At 45.8% G+C, this 24,382-nt stretch overlaps 11 non-coding genes across 11 annotated transcripts; all 11 read left to right on the top strand.

The window, feature by feature from the left end:
- Window position 1: 1 nt before the first annotated feature.
- Window positions 2-192, top strand: LOC130310338 (U2 spliceosomal RNA). Its single transcript, XR_008858866.1, has one exon. It is a non-coding gene; the product is annotated as a U2 spliceosomal RNA (small nuclear RNA).
- A 2,081-nt stretch (window positions 193-2,273) lies between these two features.
- Window positions 2,274-2,464, top strand: LOC130310337 (U2 spliceosomal RNA). Its single transcript, XR_008858865.1, has one exon. It is a non-coding gene; the product is annotated as a U2 spliceosomal RNA (small nuclear RNA).
- A 2,090-nt stretch (window positions 2,465-4,554) lies between these two features.
- LOC130310336 (U2 spliceosomal RNA) lies at window positions 4,555-4,745 on the top strand. The gene has a single exon (XR_008858864.1). It is a non-coding gene; the product is annotated as a U2 spliceosomal RNA (small nuclear RNA).
- A 2,078-nt stretch (window positions 4,746-6,823) lies between these two features.
- On the top strand, window positions 6,824-7,014 carry LOC130310334 (U2 spliceosomal RNA). The gene has a single exon (XR_008858862.1). It is a non-coding gene; the product is annotated as a U2 spliceosomal RNA (small nuclear RNA).
- A 2,082-nt stretch (window positions 7,015-9,096) lies between these two features.
- Window positions 9,097-9,287, top strand: LOC130310333 (U2 spliceosomal RNA). The gene has a single exon (XR_008858861.1). It is a non-coding gene; the product is annotated as a U2 spliceosomal RNA (small nuclear RNA).
- A 2,095-nt stretch (window positions 9,288-11,382) lies between these two features.
- On the top strand, window positions 11,383-11,573 carry LOC130310332 (U2 spliceosomal RNA). Its single transcript, XR_008858860.1, has one exon. It is a non-coding gene; the product is annotated as a U2 spliceosomal RNA (small nuclear RNA).
- A 2,085-nt stretch (window positions 11,574-13,658) lies between these two features.
- LOC130310330 (U2 spliceosomal RNA) lies at window positions 13,659-13,849 on the top strand. Its single transcript, XR_008858859.1, has one exon. It is a non-coding gene; the product is annotated as a U2 spliceosomal RNA (small nuclear RNA).
- Window positions 13,850-15,933: 2,084 nt separating this feature from the next.
- On the top strand, window positions 15,934-16,124 carry LOC130310329 (U2 spliceosomal RNA). The gene has a single exon (XR_008858858.1). It is a non-coding gene; the product is annotated as a U2 spliceosomal RNA (small nuclear RNA).
- Window positions 16,125-18,205: 2,081 nt separating this feature from the next.
- LOC130310328 (U2 spliceosomal RNA) lies at window positions 18,206-18,396 on the top strand. Its single transcript, XR_008858857.1, has one exon. It is a non-coding gene; the product is annotated as a U2 spliceosomal RNA (small nuclear RNA).
- Window positions 18,397-20,486: 2,090 nt separating this feature from the next.
- LOC130310327 (U2 spliceosomal RNA) lies at window positions 20,487-20,677 on the top strand. The gene has a single exon (XR_008858856.1). It is a non-coding gene; the product is annotated as a U2 spliceosomal RNA (small nuclear RNA).
- A 2,078-nt stretch (window positions 20,678-22,755) lies between these two features.
- Window positions 22,756-22,946, top strand: LOC130310326 (U2 spliceosomal RNA). The gene has a single exon (XR_008858855.1). It is a non-coding gene; the product is annotated as a U2 spliceosomal RNA (small nuclear RNA).
- Window positions 22,947-24,382: the final 1,436 nt, after the last annotated feature.

Here is a 24,382-nt window from a genome sequence, read left to right as displayed (position 1 = left end):
TATCGCTTCTCGGCCTTTTGGCTAAGATCAAGTGTAGTATCTGTTCTTATCAGTTTAATATCTGATACGTCCCCTATCTGGGGACCATATATTAAATGGATTTTTGAGAACGGGGGCCGATTTCGAAGCTTGCTTCCGTCGCCCTATGCATTGACCCGATATGGCAGTATCTTCGGGTACAGTGCACCACCCCCTTACAGGGTTAAAAAGAAAGATTCCTACTTTCATTGCTACCTGCTTGCTGGCTAGCCAGCTAGCCAGCCCTGTGGGCCTTGCTGCTGCTGCAGCCAAAAAACAAAAGGTGGTGCTGCTGCTGCTGCTTCTGCTGCTTCTGCTTGTGTCTGGCCGCTGTTGGAGCGTCCAGGCACAGGACTTCTGCTGCTGCTGACTAAATGGCCTCCTTAATTGGATCATTTGAGTAGCCAGCACACCTGTGCAGGTAGGGCATGACATGATAGGCAGCTGCCTTGATAGCGGGTGGGTGCTGAATGTTCCTAATTGACAAAATAAGATTAATGCTTATGAAGAAATATAAAATCTCATCCCTTCCCCAATATCGCGCCACACCCCTACCCCTTAATTCCCTGGTTGAACTTGATGGACATATGTCTTTTTTCGACCGTACTAACTATGTAACTATGTAACATAACATGGGGGGGGGGGTCTCCTGGCTGTTCACTCAGGTGTGTCATTGCTGTACATTGACCATGCATTGCTTCTGTGGTATTGCAAAGGCAAAGACAAATGCTTCCAGCCATCCATTGCACTAATGGATTGGTCATCAGCTGGCTGTCTATGTCCCGCATCAATATAGACCAAAGTACAGAGGGTTAGGCTATGCTATTGTGCACCTACCTGATGCATCAGAAGGTGCGAGGCCCTTGCTAAATTCTGTGCACAGACTTTGAGATCTATACTTTAGACTGTATCTAAACCTGCTCCAACATGGACTGACATTCTGGCCTACTTTCAGCCGATGCGACTTGTCTGTCGCTGAACAGTCGCTTTTTATGTATTCAGCACCTATGTATAATGTTGTAAAAATGCTCTAGAAGCTAAAGTCGCAGAAATGTCACACATATTTGGCCTGCAACTTTCTGTGCGACAAATTCAGACAGGAAAAATCAGTATAAATCCTTAGAAAATTATCCCCCAGTGTCTCCATCTGCTGGCGGTATTGAATAAGCATTGCTGCACTGATGGGGTATGCATTAGACGAAAAAAAAGAAGAAAAAGAAGAATAATACGCCCAGAAAAGAGGCGAAAAGGAGAAAAACGTAAAAAAACGTGAAAAAAAAGTAAGAGGAAGAGAAGGGAAAAAAAGGTGGAAATGGGTTTAAAAGTGATTTCGGCGGAGAAATATATATATATATATATATATATATATATATATATATATACGCGCACACACACACATATATATAAACGTATTCTCCGTTGAGATATTGCAGCCGCTGCTGTGTCCAGGCCCAGGAGCCTTAGCACTGTGCTGTGATGTCACTCAATACCACTGACATCACTAGGTGTAAACAACATCTCTCCTTTGCTGTGTATGTGACTATGGAGCTGTTTGGTGATGTCGTCTATTATGGCCTTCATAGAAGCAACAGGAGATTGTTGCATCCATCTAGAACCCTCAGAACTACAGTGCTATGATGTCACTCACTTCCACAGGCCTTGCAGAGTGTAAACAACAACAACCCAGCTTTGTTGTGTATGTAACCATAGGGATTTGTGATGTCACCTAGAACCTTCACAGCAGCGACAGCTTTATGAGGAGCATCAGCACTGCTCTGCCTGAGCAGAACCATCACCGCCATAGGTTGTCAAATAACCCGGGTTTAACCCACACAGGTAAGTCCAATGGGGTGCAGGCATGTCCTCTATGCTTACAGCTTCCCGTGGGTGTTGGTTTGATACCGTTTGGGGACAGCCAAGGAGGCATCTGCAGGCAACAAAGGTAGGTGTGTGCTTGTGTGTGTGTTTCCTATGCAGATCCTAAGCCCAGTGTCACATGCAAGTAGGAGGAGTAAGAAGGGTTCCTGGCAAATCCGGGTTATGGATTGCATTTAAAAAGGCCCCGTGGGAGTGCAATGGGCCCCTGTCTTGCTGCTTAGCAATAATGGTATGGGTTTAGGTTCTGCTGTGTGTACTGGTGGTTGACTGCCCCCCAGCCCAGAGTGTGCATGGAAAATTGTCTGGCAGCCTCCCTGACAGCAAGCAGTGATAGTGCCCATGAAGGGGACCTTGTTGGGCCCGCCCCTTTCACGGTTATCGCTTCTCGGCCTTTTGGCTAAGATCAAGTGTAGTATCTGTTCTTATCAGTTTAATATCTGATACGTCCCCTATCTGGGGACCATATATTAAATGGATTTTTGAGAACGGGGGCCGATTTCGAAGCTTGCTTCCGTCGCCCTATGCATTGACCCGATATGGCAGTATCTTCGGGTACAGTGCACCACCCCCTTACAGGGTTAAAAAGAAAGATTCCTACTTTCATTGCTACCTGCTTGCTGGCTAGCCAGCTAGCCAGCCCTGTGGGCCTTGCTGCTGCTGCAGCCAAAAAACAAAAGGTGGTGCTGCTGCTGCTGCTTCTGCTGCTTCTGCTTGTGTCTGGCCGCTGTTGGAGCGTCCAGGCACAGGACTTCTGCTGCTGCTGACTAAATGGCCTCCTTAATTGGATCATTTGAGTAGCCAGCACACCTGTGCAGGTAGGGCATGACATGATAGGCAGCTGCCTTGATAGCGGGTGGGTGCTGAATGTTCCTAATTGACAAAATAAGATTAATGCTTATGAAGAAATATAAAATCTCATCCCTTCCCCAATATCGCGCCACACCCCTACCCCTTAATTCCCTGGTTGAACTTGATGGACATATGTCTTTTTTCGACCGTACTAACTATGTAACTATGTAACATAACATGGGGGGGGGGTCTCCTGGCTGTTCACACAGGTGTGTCATTGCTGTACATTGACCATGCATTGCTTCTGTGGTATTGCAAAGGCAAAGACAAATGCTTCCAGCCATCCATTGCACTAATGGATTGGTCATCAGCTGGCTGTCTATGTCCCGCATCAATATAGACCAAAGTACAGAGGGTTAGGCTATGCTATTGTGCACCTACCTGATGCATCAGAAGGTGCGAGGCCCTTGCTAAATTCTGTGCACAGACTTTGAGATCTATACTTTAGACTGTATCTAAACCTGCTCCAACATGGACTGACATTCTGGCCTACTTTCAGCCGATGCGACTTGTCTGTCGCTGAACAGTCGCTTTTTATGTATTCAGCACCTATGTATAATGTTGTAAAAATGCTCTAGAAGCTAAAGTCGCAGAAATGTCACACATATTTGGCCTGCAACTTTCTGTGCGACAAATTCAGACAGGAAAAATCAGTATAAATCCTTAGAAAATTATCCCCCAGTGTCTCCATCTGCTGGCGGTATTGAATAAGCATTGCTGCACTGATGGGGTATGCATTAGACGAAAAAAAAGAAGAAAAAGAAGAATAATACGCCCAGAAAAGAGGCGAAAAGGAGAAAAACGTAAAAAAACGTGAAAAAAAAGTAAGAGGAAGAGAAGGGAAAAAAAGGTGGAAATGGGTTTAAAAGTGATTTCGGCGGAGAAATATATATATATATATATATATATATATATATATATATATATATATATATACGCGCACACACACACATATATATAAACGTATTCTCCGTTGAGATATTGCAGCCGCTGCTGTGTCCAGGCCCAGGAGCCTTAGCACTGTGCTGTGATGTCACTCAATACCACTGACATCACTAGGTGTAAACAACATCTCTCCTTTGCTGTGTATGTGACTATGGAGCTGTTTGGTGATGTCGTCTATTATGGCCTTCATAGAAGCAACAGGAGATTGTTGCATCCATCTAGAACCCTCAGAACTACAGTGCTATGATGTCACTCACTTCCACAGGCCTTGCAGAGTGTAAACAACAACAACCCAGCTTTGTTGTGTATGTAACCATAGGGATTTGTGATGTCACCTAGAACCTTCACAGCAGCGACAGCTTTATGAGGAGCATCAGCACTGCTCTGCCTGAGCAGAACCATCACCGCCATAGGTTGTCAAATAACCTGGGTTTAACCCACACAGGTAAGTCCAATGGGGTGCAGGCATGTCCTCTATGCTTACAGCTTCCCGTGGGTGTTGGTTTGATACCGTTTGGGGACAGCCAAGGAGGCATCTGCAGGCAACAAAGGTAGGTGTGTGCTTGTGTGTGTGTTTCCTATGCAGATCCTAAGCCCAGTGTCACATGCAAGTAGGAGGAGTAAGAAGGGTTCCTGGCAAATCCGGGTTATGGATTGCATTTAAAAAGGCCCCGTGGGAGTGCAATGGGCCCCTGTCTTGCTGCTTAGCAATAATGGTATGGGTTTAGGTTCTGCTGTGTGTACTGGTGGTTGACTGCCCCCCAGCCCAGAGTGTGCATGGAAAATTGTCTGGCAGCCTCCCTGACAGCAAGCAGTGATAGTGCCCATGAAGGGGACCTTGTTGGGCCCGCCCCTTTCACGGTTATCGCTTCTCGGCCTTTTGGCTAAGATCAAGTGTAGTATCTGTTCTTATCAGTTTAATATCTGATACGTCCCCTATCTGGGGACCATATATTAAATGGATTTTTGAGAACGGGGGCCGATTTCGAAGCTTGCTTCCGTCGCCCTATGCATTGACCCGATATGGCAGTATCTTCGGGTACAGTGCACCACCCCCTTACAGGGTTAAAAAGAAAGATTCCTACTTTCATTGCTACCTGCTTGCTGGCTAGCCAGCTAGCCAGCCCTGTGGGCCTTGCTGCTGCTGCAGCCAAAAAACAAAAGGTGGTGCTGCTGCTGCTGCTTCTGCTGCTTCTGCTTGTGTCTGGCCGCTGTTGGAGCGTCCAGGCACAGGACTTCTGCTGCTGCTGACTAAATGGCCTCCTTAATTGGATCATTTGAGTAGCCAGCACACCTGTGCAGGTAGGGCATGACATGATAGGCAGCTGCCTTGATAGCGGGTGGGTGCTGAATGTTCCTAATTGACAAAATAAGATTAATGCTTATGAAGAAATATAAAATCTCATCCCTTCCCCAATATCGCGCCACACCCCTACCCCTTAATTCCCTGGTTGAACTTGATGGACATATGTCTTTTTTCGACCGTACTAACTATGTAACTATGTAACATAACATGGGGGGGGGGTCTCCTGGCTGTTCACACAGGTGTGTCATTGCTGTACATTGACCATGCATTGCTTCTGTGGTATTGCAAAGGCAAAGACAAATGCTTCCAGCCATCCATTGCACTAATGGATTGGTCATCAGCTGGCTGTCTATGTCCCGCATCAATATAGACCAAAGTACAGAGGGTTAGGCTATGCTATTGTGCACCTACCTGATGCATCAGAAGGTGCGAGGCCCTTGCTAAATTCTGTGCACAGACTTTGAGATCTATACTTTAGACTGTATCTAAACCTGCTCCAACATGGACTGACATTCTGGCCTACTTTCAGCCGATGCGACTTGTCTGTCACTGAACAGTCGCTTTTTATGTATTCAGCACCTATGTATAATGTTGTAAAAATGCTCTAGAAGCTAAAGTCGCAGAAATGTCACACATATTTGGCCTGCAACTTTCTGTGCGACAAATTCAGACAGGAAAAATCAGTATAAATCCTTAGAAAATTATCCCCCAGTGTCTCCATCTGCTGGCGGTATTGAATAAGCATTGCTGCACTGATGGGGTATGCATTAGACGAAAAAAAAGAAGAAAAAGAAGAATAATACGCCCAGAAAAGAGGCGAAAAGGAGAAAAACGTAAAAAAACGTGAAAAAAAAGTAAGAGGAAGAGAAGGGAAAAAAAGGTGGAAATGGGTTTAAAAGTGATTTCGGCGGAGAAATATATATATATATATATATATATATATATATATATATACGCGCACACACACACATATATATAAACGTATTCTCCGTTGAGATATTGCAGCCGCTGCTGTGTCCAGGCCCAGGAGCCTTAGCACTGTGCTGTGATGTCACTCAATACCACTGACATCACTAGGTGTAAACAACATCTCTCCTTTGCTGTGTATGTGACTATGGAGCTGTTTGGTGATGTCGTCTATTATGGCCTTCATAGAAGCAACAGGAGATTGTTGCATCCATCTAGAACCCTCAGAACTACAGTGCTATGATGTCACTCACTTCCACAGGCCTTGCAGAGTGTAAACAACAACAACCCAGCTTTGTTGTGTATGTAACCATAGGGATTTGTGATGTCACCTAGAACCTTCACAGCAGCGACAGCTTTATGAGGAGCATCAGCACTGCTCTGCCTGAGCAGAACCATCACCGCCATAGGTTGTCAAATAACCCGGGTTTAACCCACACAGGTAAGTCCAATGGGGTGCAGGCATGTCCTCTATGCTTACAGCTTCCCGTGGGTGTTGGTTTGATACCGTTTGGGGACAGCCAAGGAGGCATCTGCAGGCAACAAAGGTAGGTGTGTGCTTGTGTGTGTGTTTCCTATGCAGATCCTAAGCCCAGTGTCACATGCAAGTAGGAGGAGTAAGAAGGGTTCCTGGCAAATCCGGGTTATGGATTGCATTTAAAAAGGCCCCGTGGGAGTGCAATGGGCCCCTGTCTTGCTGCTTAGCAATAATGGTATGGGTTTAGGTTCTGCTGTGTGTACTGGTGGTTGACTGCCCCCCAGCCCAGAGTGTGCATGGAAAATTGTCTGGCAGCCTCCCTGACAGCAAGCAGTGATAGTGCCCATGAAGGGGACCTTGTTGGGCCCGCCCCTTTCACGGTTATCGCTTCTCGGCCTTTTGGCTAAGATCAAGTGTAGTATCTGTTCTTATCAGTTTAATATCTGATACGTCCCCTATCTGGGGACCATATATTAAATGGATTTTTGAGAACGGGGGCCGATTTCGAAGCTTGCTTCCGTCGCCCTATGCATTGACCCGATATGGCAGTATCTTCGGGTACAGTGCACCACCCCCTTACAGGGTTAAAAAGAAAGATTCCTACTTTCATTGCTACCTGCTTGCTGGCTAGCCAGCTAGCCAGCCCTGTGGGCCTTGCTGCTGCTGCAGCCAAAAAACAAAAGGTGGTGCTGCTGCTGCTGCTTCTGCTGCTTCTGCTTGTGTCTGGCCGCTGTTGGAGCGTCCAGGCACAGGACTTCTGCTGCTGCTGACTAAATGGCCTCCTTAATTGGATCATTTGAGTAGCCAGCACACCTGTGCAGGTAGGGCATGACATGATAGGCAGCTGCCTTGATAGCGGGTGGGTGCTGAATGTTCCTAATTGACAAAATAAGATTAATGCTTATGAAGAAATATAAAATCTCATCCCTTCCCCAATATCGCGCCACACCCCTACCCCTTAATTCCCTGGTTGAACTTGATGGACATATGTCTTTTTTCGACCGTACTAACTATGTAACTATGTAACATAACATGGGGGGGGGGTCTCCTGGCTGTTCACACAGGTGTGTCATTGCTGTACATTGACCATGCATTGCTTCTGTGGTATTGCAAAGGCAAAGACAAATGCTTCCAGCCATCCATTGCACTAATGGATTGGTCATCAGCTGGCTGTCTATGTCCCGCATCAATATAGACCAAAGTACAGAGGGTTAGGCTATGCTATTGTGCACCTACCTGATGCATCAGAAGGTGCGAGGCCCTTGCTAAATTCTGTGCACAGACTTTGAGATCTATACTTTAGACTGTATCTAAACCTGCTCCAACATGGACTGACATTCTGGCCTACTTTCAGCCGATGCGACTTGTCTGTCGCTGAACAGTCGCTTTTTATGTATTCAGCACCTATGTATAATGTTGTAAAAATGCTCTAGAAGCTAAAGTCGCAGAAATGTCACACATATTTGGCCTGCAACTTTCTGTGCGACAAATTCAGACAGGAAAAATCAGTATAAATCCTTAGAAAATTATCCCCCAGTGTCTCCATCTGCTGGCGGTATTGAATAAGCATTGCTGCACTGATGGGGTATGCATTAGACGAAAAAAAAGAAGAAAAAGAAGAATAATACGCCCAGAAAAGAGGCGAAAAGGAGAAAAACGTAAAAAAACTTGAAAAAAAAGTAAGAGGAAGAGAAGGGAAAAAAAGGTGGAAATGGGTTTAAAAGTGATTTCGGCGGAGAAATATATATATATATATATATATATATATATATATATATATATACGCGCACACACACACATATATATAAACGTATTCTCCGTTGAGATATTGCAGCCGCTGCTGTGTCCAGGCCCAGGAGCCTTAGCACTGTGCTGTGATGTCACTCAATACCACTGACATCACTAGGTGTAAACAACATCTCTCCTTTGCTGTGTATGTGACTATGGAGCTGTTTGGTGATGTCGTCTATTATGGCCTTCATAGAAGCAACAGGAGATTGTTGCATCCATCTAGAACCCTCAGAACTACAGTGCTATGATGTCACTCACTTCCACAGGCCTTGCAGAGTGTAAACAACAACAACCCAGCTTTGTTGTGTATGTAACCATAGGGATTTGTGATGTCACCTAGAACCTTCACAGCAGCGACAGCTTTATGAGGAGCATCAGCACTGCTCTGCCTGAGCAGAACCATCACCGCCATAGGTTGTCAAATAACCCGGGTTTAACCCACACAGGTAAGTCCAATGGGGTGCAGGCATGTCCTCTATGCTTACAGCTTCCCGTGGGTGTTGGTTTGATACCGTTTGGGGACAGCCAAGGAGGCATCTGCAGGCAACAAAGGTAGGTGTGTGCTTGTGTGTGTGTTTCCTATGCAGATCCTAAGCCCAGTGTCACATGCAAGTAGGAGGAGTAAGAAGGGTTCCTGGCAAATCCGGGTTATGGATTGCATTTAAAAAGGCCCCGTGGGAGTGCAATGGGCCCCTGTCTTGCTGCTTAGCAATAATGGTATGGGTTTAGGTTCTGCTGTGTGTACTGGTGGTTGACTGCCCCCCAGCCCAGAGTGTGCATGGAAAATTGTCTGGCAGCCTCCCTGACAGCAAGCAGTGATAGTGCCCATGAAGGGGACCTTGTTGGGCCCGCCCCTTTCACGGTTATCGCTTCTCGGCCTTTTGGCTAAGATCAAGTGTAGTATCTGTTCTTATCAGTTTAATATCTGATACGTCCCCTATCTGGGGACCATATATTAAATGGATTTTTGAGAACGGGGGCCGATTTCGAAGCTTGCTTCCGTCGCCCTATGCATTGACCCGATATGGCAGTATCTTCGGGTACAGTGCACCACCCCCTTACAGGGTTAAAAAGAAAGATTCCTACTTTCATTGCTACCTGCTTGCTGGCTAGCCAGCTAGCCAGCCCTGTGGGCCTTGCTGCTGCTGCAGCCAAAAAACAAAAGGTGGTGCTGCTGCTGCTGCTTCTGCTGCTTCTGCTTGTGTCTGGCCGCTGTTGGAGCGTCCAGGCACAGGACTTCTGCTGCTGCTGACTAAATGGCCTCCTTAATTGGATCATTTGAGTAGCCAGCACACCTGTGCAGGTAGGGCATGACATGATAGGCAGCTGCCTTGATAGCGGGTGGGTGCTGAATGTTCCTAATTGACAAAATAAGATTAATGCTTATGAAGAAATATAAAATCTCATCCCTTCCCCAATATCGCGCCACACCCCTACCCCTTAATTCCCTGGTTGAACTTGATGGACATATGTCTTTTTTCGACCGTACTAACTATGTAACTATGTAACATAACATGGGGGGGGGGGTCTCCTGGCTGTTCACACAGGTGTGTCATTGCTGTACATTGACCATGCATTGCTTCTGTGGTATTGCAAAGGCAAAGACAAATGCTTCCAGCCATCCATTGCACTAATGGATTGGTCATCAGCTGGCTGTCTATGTCCCGCATCAATATAGACCAAAGTACAGAGGGTTAGGCTATGCTATTGTGCACCTACCTGATGCATCAGAAGGTGCGAGGCCCTTGCTAAATTCTGTGCACAGACTTTGAGATCTATACTTTAGACTGTATCTAAACCTGCTCCAACATGGACTGACATTCTGGCCTACTTTCAGCCGATGCGACTTGTCTGTCGCTGAACAGTCGCTTTTTATGTATTCAGCACCTATGTATAATGTTGTAAAAATGCTCTAGAAGCTAAAGTCGCAGAAATGTCACACATATTTGGCCTGCAACTTTCTGTGCGACAAATTCAGACAGGAAAAATCAGTATAAATCCTTAGAAAATTATCCCCCAGTGTCTCCATCTGCTGGCGGTATTGAATAAGCATTGCTGCACTGATGGGGTATGCATTAGACGAAAAAAAAGAAGAAAAAGAAGAATAATACGCCCAGAAAAGAGGCGAAAAGGAGAAAAACGTAAAAAAACTTGAAAAAAAAGTAAGAGGAAGAGAAGGGAAAAAAAGGTGGAAATGGGTTTAAAAGTGATTTCGGCGGAGAAATATATATATATATATATATATATATATATATATATATATATATATATATATATACGCGCACACACACACATATATATAAACATATTCTCCGTTGAGATATTGCAGCCGCTGCTGTGTCCAGGCCCAGGAGCCTTAGCACTGTGCTGTGATGTCACTCAATACCACTGACATCACTAGGTGTAAACAACATCTCTCCTTTGCTGTGTATGTGACTATGGAGCTGTTTGGTGATGTCGTCTATTATGGCCTTCATAGAAGCAACAGGAGATTGTTGCATCCATCTAGAACCCTCAGAACTACAGTGCTATGATGTCACTCACTTCCACAGGCCTTGCAGAGTGTAAACAACAACAACCCAGCTTTGTTGTGTATGTAACCATAGGGATTTGTGATGTCACCTAGAACCTTCACAGCAGCGACAGCTTTATGAGGAGCATCAGCACTGCTCTGCCTGAGCAGAACCATCACCGCCATAGGTTGTCAAATAACCCGGGTTTAACCCACACAGGTAAGTCCAATGGGGTGCAGGCATGTCCTCTATGCTTACAGCTTCCCGTGGGTGTTGGTTTGATACCGTTTGGGGACAGCCAAGGAGGCATCTGCAGGCAACAAAGGTAGGTGTGTGCTTGTGTGTGTGTTTCCTATGCAGATCCTAAGCCCAGTGTCACATGCAAGTAGGAGGAGTAAGAAGGGTTCCTGGCAAATCCGGGTTATGGATTGCATTTAAAAAGGCCCCGTGGGAGTGCAATGGGCCCCTGTCTTGCTGCTTAGCAATAATGGTATGGGTTTAGGTTCTGCTGTGTGTACTGGTGGTTGACTGCCCCCCAGCCCAGAGTGTGCATGGAAAATTGTCTGGCAGCCTCCCTGACAGCAAGCAGTGATAGTGCCCATGAAGGGGACCTTGTTGGGCCCGCCCCTTTCACGGTTATCGCTTCTCGGCCTTTTGGCTAAGATCAAGTGTAGTATCTGTTCTTATCAGTTTAATATCTGATACGTCCCCTATCTGGGGACCATATATTAAATGGATTTTTGAGAACGGGGGCCGATTTCGAAGCTTGCTTCCGTCGCCCTATGCATTGACCCGATATGGCAGTATCTTCGGGTACAGTGCACCACCCCCTTACAGGGTTAAAAAGAAAGATTCCTACTTTCATTGCTACCTGCTTGCTGGCTAGCCAGCTAGCCAGCCCTGTGGGCCTTGCTGCTGCTGCAGCCAAAAAACAAAAGGTGGTGCTGCTGCTGCTGCTTCTGCTGCTTCTGCTTGTGTCTGGCCGCTGTTGGAGCGTCCAGGCACAGGACTTCTGCTGCTGCTGACTAAATGGCCTCCTTAATTGGATCATTTGAGTAGCCAGCACACCTGTGCAGGTAGGGCATGACATGATAGGCAGCTGCCTTGATAGCGGGTGGGTGCTGAATGTTCCTAATTGACAAAATAAGATTAATGCTTATGAAGAAATATAAAATCTCATCCCTTCCCCAATATCGCGCCACACCCCTACCCCTTAATTCCCTGGTTGAACTTGATGGACATATGTCTTTTTTCGACCGTACTAACTATGTAACTATGTAACATAACATGGGGGGGGGGGTCTCCTGGCTGTTCACACAGGTGTGTCATTGCTGTACATTGACCATGCATTGCTTCTGTGGTATTGCAAAGGCAAAGACAAATGCTTCCAGCCATCCATTGCACTAATGGATTGGTCATCAGCTGGCTGTCTATGTCCCGCATCAATATAGACCAAAGTACAGAGGGTTAGGCTATGCTATTGTGCACCTACCTGATGCATCAGAAGGTGCGAGGCCCTTGCTAAATTCTGTGCACAGACTTTGAGATCTATACTTTAGACTGTATCTAAACCTGCTCCAACATGGACTGACATTCTGGCCTACTTTCAGCCGATGCGACTTGTCTGTCGCTGAACAGTCGCTTTTTATGTATTCAGCACCTATGTATAATGTTGTAAAAATGCTCTAGAAGCTAAAGTCGCAGAAATGTCACACATATTTGGCCTGCAACTTTCTGTGCGACAAATTCAGACAGGAAAAATCAGTATAAATCCTTAGAAAATTATCCCCCAGTGTCTCCATCTGCTGGCGGTATTGAATAAGCATTGCTGCACTGATGGGGTATGCATTAGACGAAAAAAAAGAAGAAAAAGAAGAATAATACGCCCAGAAAAGAGGCGAAAAGGAGAAAAACGTAAAAAAACGTGAAAAAAAAGTAAGAGGAAGAGAAGGGAAAAAAAGGTGGAAATGGGTTTAAAAGTGATTTCGGCGGAGAAATATATATATATATATATATATATATATATATATATATATATATACGCGCACACACACACATATATATAAACGTATTCTCCGTTGAGATATTGCAGCCGCTGCTGTGTCCAGGCCCAGGAGCCTTAGCACTGTGCTGTGATGTCACTCAATACCACTGACATCACTAGGTGTAAACAACATCTCTCCTTTGCTGTGTATGTGACTATGGAGCTGTTTGGTGATGTCGTCTATTATGGCCTTCATAGAAGCAACAGGAGATTGTTGCATCCATCTAGAACCCTCAGAACTACAGTGCTATGATGTCACTCACTTCCACAGGCCTTGCAGAGTGTAAACAACAACAACCCAGCTTTGTTGTGTATGTAACCATAGGGATTTGTGATGTCACCTAGAACCTTCACAGCAGCGACAGCTTTATGAGGAGCATCAGCACTGCTCTGCCTGAGCAGAACCATCACCGCCATAGGTTGTCAAATAACCCGGGTTTAACCCACACAGGTAAGTCCAATGGGGTGCAGGCATGTCCTCTATGCTTACAGCTTCCCGTGGGTGTTGGTTTGATACCGTTTGGGGACAGCCAAGGAGGCATCTGCAGGCAACAAAGGTAGGTGTGTGCTTGTGTGTGTGTTTCCTATGCAGATCCTAAGCCCAGTGTCACATGCAAGTAGGAGGAGTAAGAAGGGTTCCTGGCAAATCCGGGTTATGGATTGCATTTAAAAAGGCCCCGTGGGAGTGCAATGGGCCCCTGTCTTGCTGCTTAGCAATAATGGTATGGGTTTAGGTTCTGCTGTGTGTACTGGTGGTTGACTGCCCCCCAGCCCAGAGTGTGCATGGAAAATTGTCTGGCAGCCTCCCTGACAGCAAGCAGTGATAGTGCCCATGAAGGGGACCTTGTTGGGCCCGCCCCTTTCACGGTTATCGCTTCTCGGCCTTTTGGCTAAGATCAAGTGTAGTATCTGTTCTTATCAGTTTAATATCTGATACGTCCCCTATCTGGGGACCATATATTAAATGGATTTTTGAGAACGGGGGCCGATTTCGAAGCTTGCTTCCGTCGCCCTATGCATTGACCCGATATGGCAGTATCTTCGGGTACAGTGCACCACCCCCTTACAGGGTTAAAAAGAAAGATTCCTACTTTCATTGCTACCTGCTTGCTGGCTAGCCAGCTAGCCAGCCCTGTGGGCCTTGCTGCTGCTGCAGCCAAAAAACAAAAGGTGGTGCTGCTGCTGCTGCTTCTGCTGCTTCTGCTTGTGTCTGGCCGCTGTTGGAGCGTCCAGGCACAGGACTTCTGCTGCTGCTGACTAAATGGCCTCCTTAATTGGATCATTTGAGTAGCCAGCACACCTGTGCAGGTAGGGCATGACATGATAGGCAGCTGCCTTGATAGCGGGTGGGTGCTGAATGTTCCTAATTGACAAAATAAGATTAATGCTTATGAAGAAATATAAAATCTCATCCCTTCCCCAATATCGCGCCACACCCCTACCCCTTAATTCCCTGGTTGAACTTGATGGACATATGTCTTTTTTCGACCGTACTAACTATGTAACTATGTAACATAACATGGGGGGGGGGTCTCCTGGCTGTTCACACAGGTGTGTCATTGCTGTACATTGACCATGCATTGCTTCTGTGGTATTGCAAAGGCAAAGACAAATGCTTCCAGCCATCCATTGCACTAATGGATTGGTCATCAGCTGGCTGTCTATGTCCCGCATCAATATAGACCAAAGTACAGAGGGTTAGGCTATGCTATTGTGCACCTACCTGATGCATCAGAAGGTGCGAGGCCCTTGCTAAATTCTGTGCACAGACTTTGAGATCTATACTTTAGACTGTATCTAAACCTGCTCCAACATGGACTGACATTCTGGCCTACTTTCAGCCGATGCGACTTGTCTGTCGCTGAACAGTCGCTTTTTATGTATTCAGCACCTATGTATAATGTTGTAAAAATGCTCTAGAAGCTAAAGTCGCAGAAATGTCACACATATTTGGCCTGCAACTTTCTGTGCGACAAATTCAGACAGGAAAAATCAGTATAAATCCTTAGAAAATTATCCCCCAGTGTCTCCATCTGCTGGCGGTATTGAATAAGCATTGCTGCACTGATGGGGTATGCATTAGACGAAAAAAAAGAAGAAAAAGAAGAATAATACGCCCAGAAAAGAGGCGAAAAGGAGAAAAACGTAAAAAAACGTGAAAAAAAAGTAAGAGGAAGAGAAGGGAAAAAAAGGTGGAAATGGGTTTAAAAGTGATTTCGGCGGAGAAATATATATATATATATATATATATATATATATATATATATATATACGCGCACACACACACATATATATAAACGTATTCTCCGTTGAGATATTGCAGCCGCTGCTGTGTCCAGGCCCAGGAGCCTTAGCACTGTGCTGTGATGTCACTCAATACCACTGACATCACTAGGTGTAAACAACATCTCTCCTTTGCTGTGTATGTGACTATGGAGCTGTTTGGTGATGTCGTCTATTATGGCCTTCATAGAAGCAACAGGAGATTGTTGCATCCATCTAGAACCCTCAGAACTACAGTGCTATGATGTCACTCACTTCCACAGGCCTTGCAGAGTGTAAACAACAACAACCCAGCTTTGTTGTGTATGTAACCATAGGGATTTGTGATGTCACCTAGAACCTTCACAGCAGCGACAGCTTTATGAGGAGCATCAGCACTGCTCTGCCTGAGCAGAACCATCACCGCCATAGGTTGTCAAATAACCCGGGTTTAACCCACACAGGTAAGTCCAATGGGGTGCAGGCATGTCCTCTATGCTTACAGCTTCCCGTGGGTGTTGGTTTGATACCGTTTGGGGACAGCCAAGGAGGCATCTGCAGGCAACAAAGGTAGGTGTGTGCTTGTGTGTGTGTTTCCTATGCAGATCCTAAGCCCAGTGTCACATGCAAGTAGGAGGAGTAAGAAGGGTTCCTGGCAAATCCGGGTTATGGATTGCATTTAAAAAGGCCCCGTGGGAGTGCAATGGGCCCCTGTCTTGCTGCTTAGCAATAATGGTATGGGTTTAGGTTCTGCTGTGTGTACTGGTGGTTGACTGCCCCCCAGCCCAGAGTGTGCATGGAAAATTGTCTGGCAGCCTCCCTGACAGCAAGCAGTGATAGTGCCCATGAAGGGGACCTTGTTGGGCCCGCCCCTTTCACGGTTATCGCTTCTCGGCCTTTTGGCTAAGATCAAGTGTAGTATCTGTTCTTATCAGTTTAATATCTGATACGTCCCCTATCTGGGGACCATATATTAAATGGATTTTTGAGAACGGGGGCCGATTTCGAAGCTTGCTTCCGTCGCCCTATGCATTGACCCGATATGGCAGTATCTTCGGGTACAGTGCACCACCCCCTTACAGGGTTAAAAAGAAAGATTCCTACTTTCATTGCTACCTGCTTGCTGGCTAGCCAGCTAGCCAGCCCTGTGGGCCTTGCTGCTGCTGCAGCCAAAAAACAAAAGGTGGTGCTGCTGCTGCTGCTTCTGCTGCTTCTGCTTGTGTCTGGCCGCTGTTGGAGCGTCCAGGCACAGGACTTCTGCTGCTGCTGACTAAATGGCCTCCTTAATTGGATCATTTGAGTAGCCAGCACACCTGTGCAGGTAGGGCATGACATGATAGGCAGCTGCCTTGATAGCGGGTGGGTGCTGAATGTTCCTAATTGACAAAATAAGATTAATGCTTATGAAGAAATATAAAATCTCATCCCTTCCCCAATATCGCGCCACACCCCTACCCCTTAATTCCCTGGTTGAACTTGATGGACATATGTCTTTTTTCGACCGTACTAACTATGTAACTATGTAACATAACATGGGGGGGGGGGTCTCCTGGCTGTTCACTCAGGTGTGTCATTGCTGTACATTGACCATGCATTGCTTCTGTGGTATTGCAAAGGCAAAGACAAATGCTTCCAGCCATCCATTGCACTAATGGATTGGTCATCAGCTGGCTGTCTATGTCCCGCATCAATATAGACCAAAGTACAGAGGGTTAGGCTATGCTATTGTGCACCTACCTGATGCATCAGAAGGTGCGAGGCCCTTGCTAAATTCTGTGCACAGACTTTGAGATCTATACTTTAGACTGTATCTAAACCTGCTCCAACATGGACTGACATTCTGGCCTACTTTCAGCCGATGCGACTTGTCTGTCGCTGAACAGTCGCTTTTTATGTATTCAGCACCTATGTATAATGTTGTAAAAATGCTCTAGAAGCTAAAGTCGCAGAAATGTCACACATATTTGGCCTGCAACTTTCTGTGCGACAAATTCAGACAGGAAAAATCAGTATAAATCCTTAGAAAATTATCCCCCAGTGTCTCCATCTGCTGGCGGTATTGAATAAGCATTGCTGCACTGATGGGGTATGCATTAGACGAAAAAAAAGAAGAAAAAGAAGAATAATACGCCCAGAAAAGAGGCGAAAAGGAGAAAAACGTAAAAAAACGTGAAAAAAAAGTAAGAGGAAGAGAAGGGAAAAAAAGGTGGAAATGGGTTTAAAAGTGATTTCGGCGGAGAAATATATATATATATATATATATATATATATATATATATATACGCGCACACACACACATATATATAAACGTATTCTCCGTTGAGATATTGCAGCCGCTGCTGTGTCCAGGCCCAGGAGCCTTAGCACTGTGCTGTGATGTCACTCAATACCACTGACATCACTAGGTGTAAACAACATCTCTCCTTTGCTGTGTATGTGACTATGGAGCTGTTTGGTGATGTCGTCTATTATGGCCTTCATAGAAGCAACAGGAGATTGTTGCATCCATCTAGAACCCTCAGAACTACAGTGCTATGATGTCACTCACTTCCACAGGCCTTGCAGAGTGTAAACAACAACAACCCAGCTTTGTTGTGTATGTAACCATAGGGATTTGTGATGTCACCTAGAACCTTCACAGCAGCGACAGCTTTATGAGGAGCATCAGCACTGCTCTGCCTGAGCAGAACCATCACCGCCATAGGTTGTCAAATAACCCGGGTTTAACCCACACAGGTAAGTCCAATGGGGTGCAGGCATGTCCTCTATGCTTACAGCTTCCCGTGGGTGTTGGTTTGATACCGTTTGGGGACAGCCAAGGAGGCATCTGCAGGCAACAAAGGTAGGTGTGTGCTTGTGTGTGTGTTTCCTATGCAGATCCTAAGCCCAGTGTCACATGCAAGTAGGAGGAGTAAGAAGGGTTCCTGGCAAATCCGGGTTATGGATTGCATTTAAAAAGGCCCCGTGGGAGTGCAATGGGCCCCTGTCTTGCTGCTTAGCAATAATGGTATGGGTTTAGGTTCTGCTGTGTGTACTGGTGGTTGACTGCCCCCCAGCCCAGAGTGTGCATGGAAAATTGTCTGGCAGCCTCCCTGACAGCAAGCAGTGATAGTGCCCATGAAGGGGACCTTGTTGGGCCCGCCCCTTTCACGGTTATCGCTTCTCGGCCTTTTGGCTAAGATCAAGTGTAGTATCTGTTCTTATCAGTTTAATATCTGATACGTCCCCTATCTGGGGACCATATATTAAATGGATTTTTGAGAACGGGGGCCGATTTCGAAGCTTGCTTCCGTCGCCCTATGCATTGACCCGATATGGCAGTATCTTCGGGTACAGTGCACCACCCCCTTACAGGGTTAAAAAGAAAGATTCCTACTTTCATTGCTACCTGCTTGCTGGCTAGCCAGCTAGCCAGCCCTGTGGGCCTTGCTGCTGCTGCAGCCAAAAAACAAAAGGTGGTGCTGCTGCTGCTGCTTCTGCTGCTTCTGCTTGTGTCTGGCCGCTGTTGGAGCGTCCAGGCACAGGACTTCTGCTGCTGCTGACTAAATGGCCTCCTTAATTGGATCATTTGAGTAGCCAGCACACCTGTGCAGGTAGGGCATGACATGATAGGCAGCTGCCTTGATAGCGGGTGGGTGCTGAATGTTCCTAATTGACAAAATAAGATTAATGCTTATGAAGAAATATAAAATCTCATCCCTTCCCCAATATCGCGCCACACCCCTACCCCTTAATTCCCTGGTTGAACTTGATGGACATATGTCTTTTTTCGACCGTACTAACTATGTAACTATGTAACATAACATGGGGGGGGGGTCTCCTGGCTGTTCACACAGGTGTGTCATTGCTGTACATTGACCATGCATTGCTTCTGTGGTATTGCAAAGGCAAAGACAAATGCTTCCAGCCATCCATTGCACTAATGGATTGGTCATCAGCTGGCTGTCTATGTCCCGCATCAATATAGACCAAAGTACAGAGGGTTAGGCTATGCTATTGTGCACCTACCTGATGCATCAGAAGGTGCGAGGCCCTTGCTAAATTCTGTGCACAGACTTTGAGATCTATACTTTAGACTGTATCTAAACCTGCTCCAACATGGACTGACATTCTGGCCTACTTTCAGCCGATGCGACTTGTCTGTCGCTGAACAGTCGCTTTTTATGTATTCAGCACCTATGTATAATGTTGTAAAAATGCTCTAGAAGCTAAAGTCGCAGAAATGTCACACATATTTGGCCTGCAACTTTCTGTGCGACAAATTCAGACAGGAAAAATCAGTATAAATCCTTAGAAAATTATCCCCCAGTGTCTCCATCTGCTGGCGGTATTGAATAAGCATTGCTGCACTGATGGGGTATGCATTAGACGAAAAAAAAGAAGAAAAAGAAGAATAATACGCCCAGAAAAGAGGCGAAAAGGAGAAAAACGTAAAAAAACGTGAAAAAAAAGTAAGAGGAAGAGAAGGGAAAAAAAGGTGGAAATGGGTTTAAAAGTGATTTCGGCGGAGAAATATATATATATATATATATATATATATATATATATATATATATATATATACGCGCACACACACACATATATATAAACGTATTCTCCGTTGAGATATTGCAGCCGCTGCTGTGTCCAGGCCCAGGAGCCTTAGCACTGTGCTGTGATGTCACTCAATACCACTGACATCACTAGGTGTAAACAACATCTCTCCTTTGCTGTGTATGTGACTATGGAGCTGTTTGGTGATGTCGTCTATTATGGCCTTCATAGAAGCAACAGGAGATTGTTGCATCCATCTAGAACCCTCAGAACTACAGTGCTATGATGTCACTCACTTCCACAGGCCTTGCAGAGTGTAAACAACAACAACCCAGCTTTGTTGTGTATGTAACCATAGGGATTTGTGATGTCACCTAGAACCTTCACAGCAGCGACAGCTTTATGAGGAGCATCAGCACTGCTCTGCCTGAGCAGAACCATCACCGCCATAGGTTGTCAAATAACCTGGGTTTAACCCACACAGGTAAGTCCAATGGGGTGCAGGCATGTCCTCTATGCTTACAGCTTCCCGTGGGTGTTGGTTTGATACCGTTTGGGGACAGCCAAGGAGGCATCTGCAGGCAACAAAGGTAGGTGTGTGCTTGTGTGTGTGTTTCCTATGCAGATCCTAAGCCCAGTGTCACATGCAAGTAGGAGGAGTAAGAAGGGTTCCTGGCAAATCCGGGTTATGGATTGCATTTAAAAAGGCCCCGTGGGAGTGCAATGGGCCCCTGTCTTGCTGCTTAGCAATAATGGTATGGGTTTAGGTTCTGCTGTGTGTACTGGTGGTTGACTGCCCCCCAGCCCAGAGTGTGCATGGAAAATTGTCTGGCAGCCTCCCTGACAGCAAGCAGTGATAGTGCCCATGAAGGGGACCTTGTTGGGCCCGCCCCTTTCACGGTTATCGCTTCTCGGCCTTTTGGCTAAGATCAAGTGTAGTATCTGTTCTTATCAGTTTAATATCTGATACGTCCCCTATCTGGGGACCATATATTAAATGGATTTTTGAGAACGGGGGCCGATTTCGAAGCTTGCTTCCGTCGCCCTATGCATTGACCCGATATGGCAGTATCTTCGGGTACAGTGCACCACCCCCTTACAGGGTTAAAAAGAAAGATTCCTACTTTCATTGCTACCTGCTTGCTGGCTAGCCAGCTAGCCAGCCCTGTGGGCCTTGCTGCTGCTGCAGCCAAAAAACAAAAGGTGGTGCTGCTGCTGCTGCTTCTGCTGCTTCTGCTTGTGTCTGGCCGCTGTTGGAGCGTCCAGGCACAGGACTTCTGCTGCTGCTGACTAAATGGCCTCCTTAATTGGATCATTTGAGTAGCCAGCACACCTGTGCAGGTAGGGCATGACATGATAGGCAGCTGCCTTGATAGCGGGTGGGTGCTGAATGTTCCTAATTGACAAAATAAGATTAATGCTTATGAAGAAATATAAAATCTCATCCCTTCCCCAATATCGCGCCACACCCCTACCCCTTAATTCCCTGGTTGAACTTGATGGACATATGTCTTTTTTCGACCGTACTAACTATGTAACTATGTAACATAACATGGGGGGGGGGTCTCCTGGCTGTTCACACAGGTGTGTCATTGCTGTACATTGACCATGCATTGCTTCTGTGGTATTGCAAAGGCAAAGACAAATGCTTCCAGCCATCCATTGCACTAATGGATTGGTCATCAGCTGGCTGTCTATGTCCCGCATCAATATAGACCAAAGTACAGAGGGTTAGGCTATGCTATTGTGCACCTACCTGATGCATCAGAAGGTGCGAGGCCCTTGCTAAATTCTGTGCACAGACTTTGAGATCTATACTTTAGACTGTATCTAAACCTGCTCCAACATGGACTGACATTCTGGCCTACTTTCAGCCGATGCGACTTGTCTGTCACTGAACAGTCGCTTTTTATGTATTCAGCACCTATGTATAATGTTGTAAAAATGCTCTAGAAGCTAAAGTCGCAGAAATGTCACACATATTTGGCCTGCAACTTTCTGTGCGACAAATTCAGACAGGAAAAATCAGTATAAATCCTTAGAAAATTATCCCCCAGTGTCTCCATCTGCTGGCGGTATTGAATAAGCATTGCTGCACTGATGGGGTATGCATTAGACGAAAAAAAAGAAGAAAAAGAAGAATAATACGCCCAGAAAAGAGGCGAAAAGGAGAAAAACGTAAAAAAACGTGAAAAAAAAGTAAGAGGAAGAGAAGGGAAAAAAAGGTGGAAATGGGTTTAAAAGTGATTTCGGCGGAGAAATATATATATATATATATATATATATATATATATATATACGCGCACACACACACATATATATAAACGTATTCTCCGTTGAGATATTGCAGCCGCTGCTGTGTCCAGGCCCAGGAGCCTTAGCACTGTGCTGTGATGTCACTCAATACCACTGACATCACTAGGTGTAAACAACATCTCTCCTTTGCTGTGTATGTGACTATGGAGCTGTTTGGTGATGTCGTCTATTATGGCCTTCATAGAAGCAACAGGAGATTGTTGCATCCATCTAGAACCCTCAGAACTACAGTGCTATGATGTCACTCACTTCCACAGGCCTTGCAGAGTGTAAACAACAACAACCCAGCTTTGTTGTGTATGTAACCATAGGGATTTGTGATGTCACCTAGAACCTTCACAGCAGCGACAGCTTTATGAGGAGCATCAGCACTGCTCTGCCTGAGCAGAACCATCACCGCCATAGGTTGTCAAATAACCCGGGTTTAACCCACACAGGTAAGTCCAATGGGGTGCAGGCATGTCCTCTATGCTTACAGCTTCCCGTGGGTGTTGGTTTGATACCGTTTGGGGACAGCCAAGGAGGCATCTGCAGGCAACAAAGGTAGGTGTGTGCTTGTGTGTGTGTTTCCTATGCAGATCCTAAGCCCAGTGTCACATGCAAGTAGGAGGAGTAAGAAGGGTTCCTGGCAAATCCGGGTTATGGATTGCATTTAAAAAGGCCCCGTGGGAGTGCAATGGGCCCCTGTCTTGCTGCTTAGCAATAATGGTATGGGTTTAGGTTCTGCTGTGTGTACTGGTGGTTGACTGCCCCCCAGCCCAGAGTGTGCATGGAAAATTGTCTGGCAGCCTCCCTGACAGCAAGCAGTGATAGTGCCCATGAAGGGGACCTTGTTGGGCCCGCCCCTTTCACGGTTATCGCTTCTCGGCCTTTTGGCTAAGATCAAGTGTAGTATCTGTTCTTATCAGTTTAATATCTGATACGTCCCCTATCTGGGGACCATATATTAAATGGATTTTTGAGAACGGGGGCCGATTTCGAAGCTTGCTTCCGTCGCCCTATGCATTGACCCGATATGGCAGTATCTTCGGGTACAGTGCACCACCCCCTTACAGGGTTAAAAAGAAAGATTCCTACTTTCATTGCTACCTGCTTGCTGGCTAGCCAGCTAGCCAGCCCTGTGGGCCTTGCTGCTGCTGCAGCCAAAAAACAAAAGGTGGTGCTGCTGCTGCTGCTTCTGCTGCTTCTGCTTGTGTCTGGCCGCTGTTGGAGCGTCCAGGCACAGGACTTCTGCTGCTGCTGACTAAATGGCCTCCTTAATTGGATCATTTGAGTAGCCAGCACACCTGTGCAGGTAGGGCATGACATGATAGGCAGCTGCCTTGATAGCGGGTGGGTGCTGAATGTTCCTAATTGACAAAATAAGATTAATGCTTATGAAGAAATATAAAATCTCATCCCTTCCCCAATATCGCGCCACACCCCTACCCCTTAATTCCCTGGTTGAACTTGATGGACATATGTCTTTTTTCGACCGTACTAACTATGTAACTATGTAACATAACATGGGGGGGGGGTCTCCTGGCTGTTCACACAGGTGTGTCATTGCTGTACATTGACCATGCATTGCTTCTGTGGTATTGCAAAGGCAAAGACAAATGCTTCCAGCCATCCATTGCACTAATGGATTGGTCATCAGCTGGCTGTCTATGTCCCGCATCAATATAGACCAAAGTACAGAGGGTTAGGCTATGCTATTGTGCACCTACCTGATGCATCAGAAGGTGCGAGGCCCTTGCTAAATTCTGTGCACAGACTTTGAGATCTATACTTTAGACTGTATCTAAACCTGCTCCAACATGGACTGACATTCTGGCCTACTTTCAGCCGATGCGACTTGTCTGTCGCTGAACAGTCGCTTTTTATGTATTCAGCACCTATGTATAATGTTGTAAAAATGCTCTAGAAGCTAAAGTCGCAGAAATGTCACACATATTTGGCCTGCAACTTTCTGTGCGACAAATTCAGACAGGAAAAATCAGTATAAATCCTTAGAAAATTATCCCCCAGTGTCTCCATCTGCTGGCGGTATTGAATAAGCATTGCTGCACTGATGGGGTATGCATTAGACGAAAAAAAAGAAGAAAAAGAAGAATAATACGTCCAGAAAAGAGGCGAAAAGGAGAAAAACGTAAAAAAACTTGAAAAAAAAGTAAGAGGAAGAGAAGGGAAAAAAAGGTGGAAATGGGTTTAAAAGTGATTTCGGCGGAGAAATATATATATATATATATATATATATATATATATATATATATACGCGCACACACACACATATATATAAACGTATTCTCCGTTGAGATATTGCAGCCGCTGCTGTGTCCAGGCCCAGGAGCCTTAGCACTGTGCTGTGATGTCACTCAATACCACTGACATCACTAGGTGTAAACAACATCTCTCCTTTGCTGTGTATGTGACTATGGAGCTGTTTGGTGATGTCGTCTATTATGGCCTTCATAGAAGCAACAGGAGATTGTTGCATCCAT

Source organism: Hyla sarda, unplaced genomic scaffold (assembly GCF_029499605.1).
Source record: "Hyla sarda isolate aHylSar1 unplaced genomic scaffold, aHylSar1.hap1 scaffold_157, whole genome shotgun sequence".
Classification (NCBI taxonomy): Eukaryota; Metazoa; Chordata; class Amphibia; order Anura; family Hylidae; genus Hyla; species Hyla sarda.
This window is presented reverse-complemented; position numbering and strand designations above follow the sequence as displayed.